Here is an 8,967-nt window from a genome sequence, read left to right as displayed (position 1 = left end):
TTGGTTGACACATGTCATCGGTTCCCAATTACGCAGCTCGATGCTCATGCCGTTGATCACTGGATTGTCTTGTCCAGACTCGATTATTTACAGACCGCCGCCATATAGCTGGAATATTGCTGAGTGCGGCGTAAAACTAAACTCACTCACTCACCCGTTCGTACTGGTATACCACCATACTTGCTTATCGTTTCTGTACTTCTGATAATATTATTTCAACTCTTTCTTTTTAAATAAGACATATGTGGTACCATGATCATGTAACTTAACTGTCTAGCGTATTAAATGAAGAATTCATCGGTATGAAATGTATGAGCACTAGTGTTTGGAATTGGTTAAAATCACATAATTGATGATTGGTTCATTACAACCGATCAAACATCGAAAATAATTGGTTCGCGTCATTTATGAAATTTTCCTGGTTATTTTTGTTCATACATAAAAGCATAAAGGAAAAACATGTAGTTCTTTGGGTTTTTTTTTGCAAATTGCACATCCTTAAAAGATGACTAGTATGTTATGAACATAAATTTCTTGGGGTCTTTAAGATAAATTCATTTGTGACTTGGAACGAGCGTGTAGTGCTCATAAAATGTAACAGACAAAAACAACCATGTGAAAAATATTGTTAATGCACAAAGTGTTCCAGAATCGTTTGTGTTCGATTATGAGAAAACATGATCGATTGCTTGGTCGTTTAGTCACTGCGACCAATCTTCGATTATTTCAATTTATTGGACCACCACTAATGAGCACAACCAAACAGGACCAGATCACAGTTAAAATTGATTTCACTTGTATGGGAAAACATGGCGTACTACATTGCGACAATCGGCACCCCTAAAACAGGACTATAGATTCGTGTACTATCTTGCAGAAATTACACAAATATTTATTTTAATCAAGTAGGTGTTCACACATAGTTTAGGACCAGCAGTAGCTTTAAAAGGTGTAAAATACATATTTGGTCCACTTTAGATTCCTCTTTCAACTTTTCCACAATTACAACCATTCCATATTATACCTTCAGCTTGTGACATGACCAAAGAAATACACCCCCACCCCTCCCCCAACAAAAACATAAATAAATAAATAAAATTAATAAAATAATTAAATCAAAATGTATAAAATAAACAAAACCAATACAACAACAACAACAACCAACGTGTGGAATTTGAATAACGTGGAGGTTTTAGTCAGTAGGTGCGTCCACCTTTTATATAAACATCACAAATCAATTACATGTCACTTTCAATGCGCATACCGAAGCAAATATATTTAATTCTCACTCAGCAACAGGAATACAAGCTGCGGTTCTTGTTAAATTCTGTCGAAATGGAAATGAAAAACATTATTTAGAAAAAAACACACAAAAATCAGGTGTGTTCGGAAGAGAACGAAAAAGAGAAAAATAATTTTGAAACAAAGATTTTCACCAAATGAGTGATGGTTGTTATTATCCATTTATTTTGACTGGTTTAAAATTTCATATATTCTTTGAATATTATCAAAGGGAAGCAATCCATTACTAAGGCAATCGGAACAGCTCGGTTTTTCGCAAATCGGTCTACGTGAAGCTCCGAGTCAGGTTTGCTCCACACATAGGCGAATAGTAGCGCGGAAAGCTTGATTGCCCTTGTGAACCAGTCAGGTTCCCGCACGCAAACAATGCCCCGAGCTCAGAGCGAGGGCGGAATCTGTCACGCATGCGTTGCGGAGAGCTTAGAGACAAATCAAACAGTTTACGTACAAATATCCACAAATTTAGCATGATATAATTACGAAAGCAGTGGTAAGTAACAACATATTTGTTCAATCGTTCCTTAAGAATGTCTAAGGTTGTAGCATGATTCATGTGCCTGATATATTTCTGGCGAACAATCATCGGAAAGGACACTTTGCAAATGGCGGCCATCGCGTCGCGCGCTTGCTTTCCAGGTTTCTACACAGAAACTGCCTGTTTGCCACTGTCGACTAAATATCCCAGTTTAAAGTCATAATGGGTTGGTCCGAGTAGTTTTCTCACTGCTGGCCACGAAACGTCTTGGCGCACGCTTATCCCAGAAAGGAGCTTTGAAAACTCCATCCACTGCTGAACTGGGAGCTCCCCGCACGGCTCCCATGTCTTCCTCCGCTGATGACTCGCAGTCGCTATTCAAACGATGAAGCTAGCTAGCTCTACCACGAATAAATCTTGATCCACATGACAGTGGTGGCACGGCGATAACAATGGCAATACCAACACATCGTCATCAGCTTGTTATTGGTTTCACTGAAATATTTCAACATTGTTCTTCCTCGACTCAGATTCTAAACATAGATTTATTCAAATTTTATTGACACATTTCGAAGTAAACACGATTGACATAAACAAAAACAATCCTATAAACGAACATTAATATGAGTCTTTTTAGTGTTTTTTTAAAAGTATAACACCCCCAGTGAAGAATTTGGGTTAGATTAGGTGCCCATGCAGTGACACATATGCTTCTTTCAGAATGGCTATGGTGCCCCAATACCTTTAGATAATCAAGGATGTGATATCCTTGTCTGGTCCAGGTTATTCATATTTGATGGCCGACCTGGTACAGCTTGATTATTACCGATTGCGGACCTAGTGAGATTTACATCCTTTTTTTGTCTTGATCCAGACCAGTGGTAATGAATATAACCAACAAATCTAATCCTAGCTTTTGGTGGTCATTTTAATTTTTTAAGGTACCTAGTATATATAGGTTAAAAAAAACAGGAATCTTTTATAGTCATTTGTGTAGTAAATTCTCATCATTCATTTGTTTCACCAACTCGAACTGCTCAGGTATTTGTGTAATGTTGCACACATTTTAGCATTTTCTTGAATTTGTAGGATTGTAAGTGTAAGTGTAGGATTGTAAGTGTAAGTGTAGGATTGTAAGTGTAAGTATTCAGATTATGACAGAGATGAATGCAGACCTGCTCACATGATGTGGGCTTCTAATGACAGTACAGACTCGCAATTTGAACGTAAAAACTCCCAATTCCTTATAATTCATTTGAAGATTCAGTAATGTACACAATCATGATTATTTCTAAAAAAATGTAGCTGCCAAGGGCCCTTAGTTAGTATTCCTCGGCATGTCCCTGTGTCATTCTTTTCCAAACACTTTTGAGTGTACAACCTAGAACATGGCTTGTGAGATTATTTTAAGTGTACTTTACTTTCGTTGTATGGACTACTATTGGTTGAGCTAACTCAAACAAACTTTTACAAGACTGTTGGATCCTTATTTTAACTATTGTCTGCACGAAAGTTGACATATTCATAATCTTCTCTAAAAGGTGGCATGTTTTTCAAGCAGTCCTATGTCACCATGACTGTAATGTATATAGTAGGACTGTGATGAATCCATTATGAGGTGACTGTGATACATATGAACATTTGGTAACGCATACAAATATTGCGTGGAAATACAATGATAAGTCAGTCATTCAATATATTCAGTGAATATTTGACAAAGTTAGCTGTGTTAATTTGTCACAATAATGACCAGTGACCACACCACTATCAAAATAAATATATAAGTGTGTTTACTGTTTTTCTCTCTGACTCAGATATGTTCCATTTTGCATATCTTGCTTTGATAAATATTTTGTAACAGCCAAATTCAAGTAGAACACTCCTTTTTAAAAAAAACATGAATATTCAATACTTGGGGTTGCAAATAACGAACTGACTTCAAAAGGGATTAGGGCTGGGACGATTCACCGATGCATCGATGCATCACGATACATTTAAGTTTGATACAGTTATTGTATCGTGGAATGGTGTATTGATACAAACGATACACAACTTTTTTTCAAAACAGTATTATCTTAAACATGTTACAATACTCATTTAGAGAAATATACGCAAGTATGATGGAGTTACTTGCTTGTTTATTACAATAGTGTTATTGTTAAACCCAAATATCTTGTTATAAATCGTTTTAAATCTTGATACCGTGTCATTCTTTCAAGGTGTATGTAACGTGATAAATATCGTATCGCAGGTAAAATATCGCGATATGTATCGTATCGTGACATAGTGTATCGTCCCAGCCCTAGAAGGGATACAGTTCGGTTTGCAGAATTCAGTGCATTGTGTCAGCCCAAGTGTACAGTTGATGTGATGTCTTGAAACTGCTCATTCATTTTATTTTCTCTTTACAGATAACCGCAAGTTGCACTCTGCCAAAACAGCAAGACATCCATCGAAAGGCTGAGGGGCTGTTGATGATAATTATGAACCATCTCTTGAGTGCATAAAGCGTAAATTGCAACAATGTCGACCGGACAGGTTTCACTGGTACAGATTGAGACAGGAGACCAGACGATCATCTACCAACTCGATGGAGGTATTCTCACCGTCTCGGAAAATGACATTGTTATCCAAAATGGCAGCAGTGAAAACAAGTGTGAAAAGTGCGAAGCAACATTTGAGAACGCGACTCAGCTGCAAGAACATATGCTTGAGCACGAGGATGGTCACGTTTTTATGTGTGAACTCTGCAACAAGCTGTTCGAAGACCATGCCTCATTTGAAGGTCACTTGAAACAACATGAAGGTCAGACGCTGTACAAGTGTGAAGTGTGCAAGAAGGTTTTCTCACAACTGGAGCCGATGCATGCACACATGACAGAGCATGCAGGCGAAGTGCATTATGCATGTGAAACATGTGGGATTCTCTTTCCAAATATGGAAGTCTTGAACCTGCATAAAGTTTCCCATATGGACACTCCAGACGAGGACGGAAAACAGTTCCGGTGTGAAGTCTGTTTCCACAAGTTTGCCCTTCAAACGGAGCTGGAGTCTCATTGCCGAACTCACTCGCAGCAGAAGAGCTTTACCTGTGTTGTCTGCAGGAAGAAATATTACAGACTGATGGACCTTCAGAAGCACGCTCGTCTCCATGTCGGAAGCAATCCTTACCAGTGTACAATTTGTGGAAAGTCTTTTATAGATAGCGGACGCCTTCAGTGGCATCAAAGACTTCACACAGAGAGCAAGAACTACAAATGTGGACAGTGTGGGAAGACATTTGAAAGCGAAGAAGCTCTTACCATACATCTTAAACTGCATTCTGACGACAAGGAGTACCGTTGCGATAGTTGCGGAAAGAGTTTTGTGAAACTTGCAAACTTGAAACGCCATATCAAGATCCATACTGGTGAGAGACCTTTTGAGTGTGAAGTATGCGGAAAGGGCTTTTCTGCTAAGGACACCCTTCAAAACCACATGCGGCTCCATAACAGGGAGGACCTGTTCAAGTGTGACAAATGTGATAAAGGATTCACTGTCGCAGGAAATCTGGAGCGTCACATGCGCATCCATACCGGAGAAAAGCCATACAAGTGTCGTATTTGCAAACGGACATTTCTGTTGCCGTTTTATCTCCAACGACACATGCGTACCCATACTGGGGAGAAGCCATTCCAGTGTCACGTCTGTGGAAAGAGGTTTTCCGAGTCCGGACAGGTTCGTAAGCACATCAAAGTTCACACTGGAGAGAAGCCCTATAAGTGCGAAGTTTGTGATATGAGGTTCACGGAGATGAGCAAGCTCAAGGGGCACAAGTCGACTCACAACCAAGACGAATGGGACAGGATTGCTGAAAGCGCTTCACAAGCAACTGAGGAGTTCGATTTAGGAGATATTTATGATGAGGTTGATCCGAAGAATATCAAGACAGAGGTGTTTAAACATGTGGAGTGTTTGGAGGAACTGTGCGCGACCTGTTGAACACTTTCGGGCTACCCCAGCTGAGAAGACTGAAAGGTCGCGAGATCTGTAATCAGATGTTTGCTGGGGTGGGCAGTCTCTTGGTGCATTTGAAGACCCACAAGAACCAAGCCAGGGAGAAGTCGCTCAAGTGCAGTGTTTGTGGAAAGCCTTTCTACCGACTTGGAGACCTCCGAAAACATCTTGCCACTCACGAAGGGGAGAAGCCCTTACAATGTGAGCATTGCGGGAAGCGGTTCTTGGATGTCGGACGTCTGTACCGTCACACCAAGCTCCACACGGACAAGAAACACCACAAGTGTGACCTCTGTAACAAAGCTTTTGAAAGTCCTGAAGAAGTTGTGCTGCACATGAAAATACACATTGGAAAAGGATTCAAGTGCGATGTGTGCGAAAAGGAGTTTTCCAAACTAGCAAACCTGAAACGTCACATGATTTCTCATAGTGAACTAAAGCCTTTCAAATGTGAAGTGTGTGATAAAGACTATGCCTCACTGGACAGTGTCCAGCGTCATGCTAGAAGTCACTGCACCAAGCCGACATACGCATGCGACGTCTGCTCCAAGAGTTTCAACGATCCTGGGTCTCTTCTACGGCATATGAAGATTCATACTGGCGAGAAGCCATATCAGTGTAAAATATGCAAGAAAACTTTCTTACTTTCCTTTTATCTAAAACGCCACATGCGCACGCACACTGGAGAGCGTCCATATAAGTGCCCACATTGTGACAAGCTCTTCACAGAGGCTGGACACCGACAACGACATATACGTACTCACACGGGGGAAAAGCCTTACAAATGTGACTCATGTGAAAAATGTTTTGCTGATTCCGGTCAACTTCGGTTCCACAAGGTAACGCATATGAAAGAAAAGCCTTTCTTTAAATGTCGTAGATGCAGCAAGTGCTTCAAGGATATCCGCTTGTTCCGTCGTCATAAGAAGTTGCACATGGATGGATCGGGAAAGGCGCCCAAACTGAAGGGTATTGGTGACCTGAAGCAAGTGACAGAGAGGAGAGAGATTCCGGAGAAGGAGAAGAAGTTTGCTTGTGATCTCTGTGACAAGCGGTTCACAGCTGCTGGGAGTCTCCAGGTGCATATGCGGACACACACAGGTGAAAAACCTTTCCGATGTGACTTTTGTGCCAAGGAATTCATACGCTCAAATGACCGTCTTAAACATATGGCCACTCATACTAACAGTAGACCTTTTGGGTGCGAAATGTGCGGCAAGCGGTTCCGTGATTCTGGGGCCCTGACTCGTCATGTGAGGACACATTCGGTGTGAAGCCATTCTCGTGTGATAAGTGTGACCGGTCATTTGGACGCAAGGATTATCTGCAGAAGCATATGAAAGTTCATATGACGGAAGATGTGGACGCAAGTCTTACAGCAGTGCATTTGGACGAGGCTCTGCAAACAGTTGTGGACACTCCTGATGGTCCTTGTATTATTAAAACCGAGCCTTTATCCAGCACAGCCTTCTTGGAGAATATTGAAGTTGTTGAAGCTTTGCCGATGCTGGAGCATGCCCCGAAGATAGAAGCCGAGATTGTTGAGACGGAACACGATGGGGAGACGGTGACGTACACCAACCTACCTGCAGCTCAGCCTAGGATACAGTACCAGGACAGCCACCCCACCCAGCAATATGCACATAAGTATACTGTGGTCACTCCTCAAACCACCTACACGGTCATTCCAGAGTCCACCTCGTATACCACCTCCACTCAGACCTCAACCTCGACCTCGACAGGCTCGGTGCAACAGACACTGGACTTTGCTGCTGATTCCGCCTACCCCGAGGCCATCGAGACCCTCATGTCGCTAGCTGGTATCCCCACAATCAGCACCCCAGTGGAGGAACAAGAGGCAACTGTAGCCTTGGTGCCTTTGTAAATATGTAGGATAGTTATAGGGCTGGCTAACACGATCTATAATCGGGAGATACTGTTGATGGCAAGAACTAGTCACAATTATTGATATTGTAATTATTGATAATTTGCATAAACTGTTGTGATGAAGTGAAGTTATACTTTACAACCACCATGCAAAGTTACATCTATCTTTAAGGCCAGACCAATTTTATTTTTTGTTTTACGGATTTTTGTCTTCAGAAAACCTGAAGGCAGGAGGGAAAAAAATAAAAAATAAAAATCACTAGTCACAATAATTTTCCTTTTAAATACTAAAAGTATTTTATTTTTGGCAATTAATGAAGTTTATATGGGGCAAAAAACAATCCAAAAGTTTTTTTTGTTGTAAGTTTACGTTTTTTGCCAATAAAAACATGATTATATTTTTTGAGCGGGAAAAATTAATTTTTATTTTTTTTCTTATTCTTGAAAAAATACGACCGGCGGATGCATAAGACAAGAAATAAAATTGGTCTGGCCTAATGGAGACTTCTAAGACGTGTTCAGTATGCTGTTATTGTTTGCAAGTTAGTAACACATGTATAAATATGTCACCACTTAGTGTTTCCCCTAGGATCAAAAAAGGGCAGATTGACACAATTTCAAAATGGGCACCCTTATTCCAAACAGGTCATGCAGTGACAGATTTCCAAGTATTACGTCAAGTTATTCATGCATAGTGATTCTTAAAGACTCAAAGAGCACTGTTATTTCACTTAACTTCAACATGAAATAGAAACTTAAAACCACCAAGTGTTGATAACAATTATTGTATTAAGAGAAGGGCAGGGAGCCAAGTAAAAAGGGCAAGGTCTGGCGCCATGCTAAAAATGCCTAGGGGAAACAGTACCACTTACCAGTGATGTGAGATATGTTTATTTCTTTTGGACATTTTTTACCTTTTTGCTCAAACTTACTTTTATATTTATTGATTATTGATCAATATTTAGTTAACGATTATCAATAACTATGATCTATATCGCTAGCCAGCCCTAACTGGTAGTCAAGGTAACCTATGCTAGGTCCCTTCTAGCAGTATTGAATCATAATATTGAGCAATAATGACAGTGGTTTAGCTGAGCTAGTCGAGTAGATGTTGATGTTCTGCACACATCATGGAGGATGTTCCATGGATGTTGATTGTGAGAATGGTTTTTGTTTGGGAAGTTGATAGATTGAGTATTGCATCAGTATCTACAGCAGACAGTAAAAATTCCCAATTTGAATTCGTCAATTTCACAATTCCACAGAATCTAAAAAATATATGATATGACAAGAATCCAAGTTTGAAT

General features: G+C 40.3%; 1 pseudogene; it reads left to right on the top strand.

The window, feature by feature from the left end:
- The first annotated feature begins 1,455 nt into the window (after positions 1 to 1,455).
- LOC124277110 lies at positions 1,456 to 8,419 on the top strand (annotated as a pseudogene).
- Positions 8,420 to 8,967: the final 548 nt, after the last annotated feature.

This window comes from Haliotis rubra, unplaced genomic scaffold (genome assembly GCF_003918875.1).
Source record: "Haliotis rubra isolate DU_JTF1 unplaced genomic scaffold, ASM391887v1 Scf218, whole genome shotgun sequence".
Classification (NCBI taxonomy): domain Eukaryota; kingdom Metazoa; phylum Mollusca; class Gastropoda; order Lepetellida; family Haliotidae; genus Haliotis; species Haliotis rubra.
This window is presented reverse-complemented; position numbering and strand designations above follow the sequence as displayed.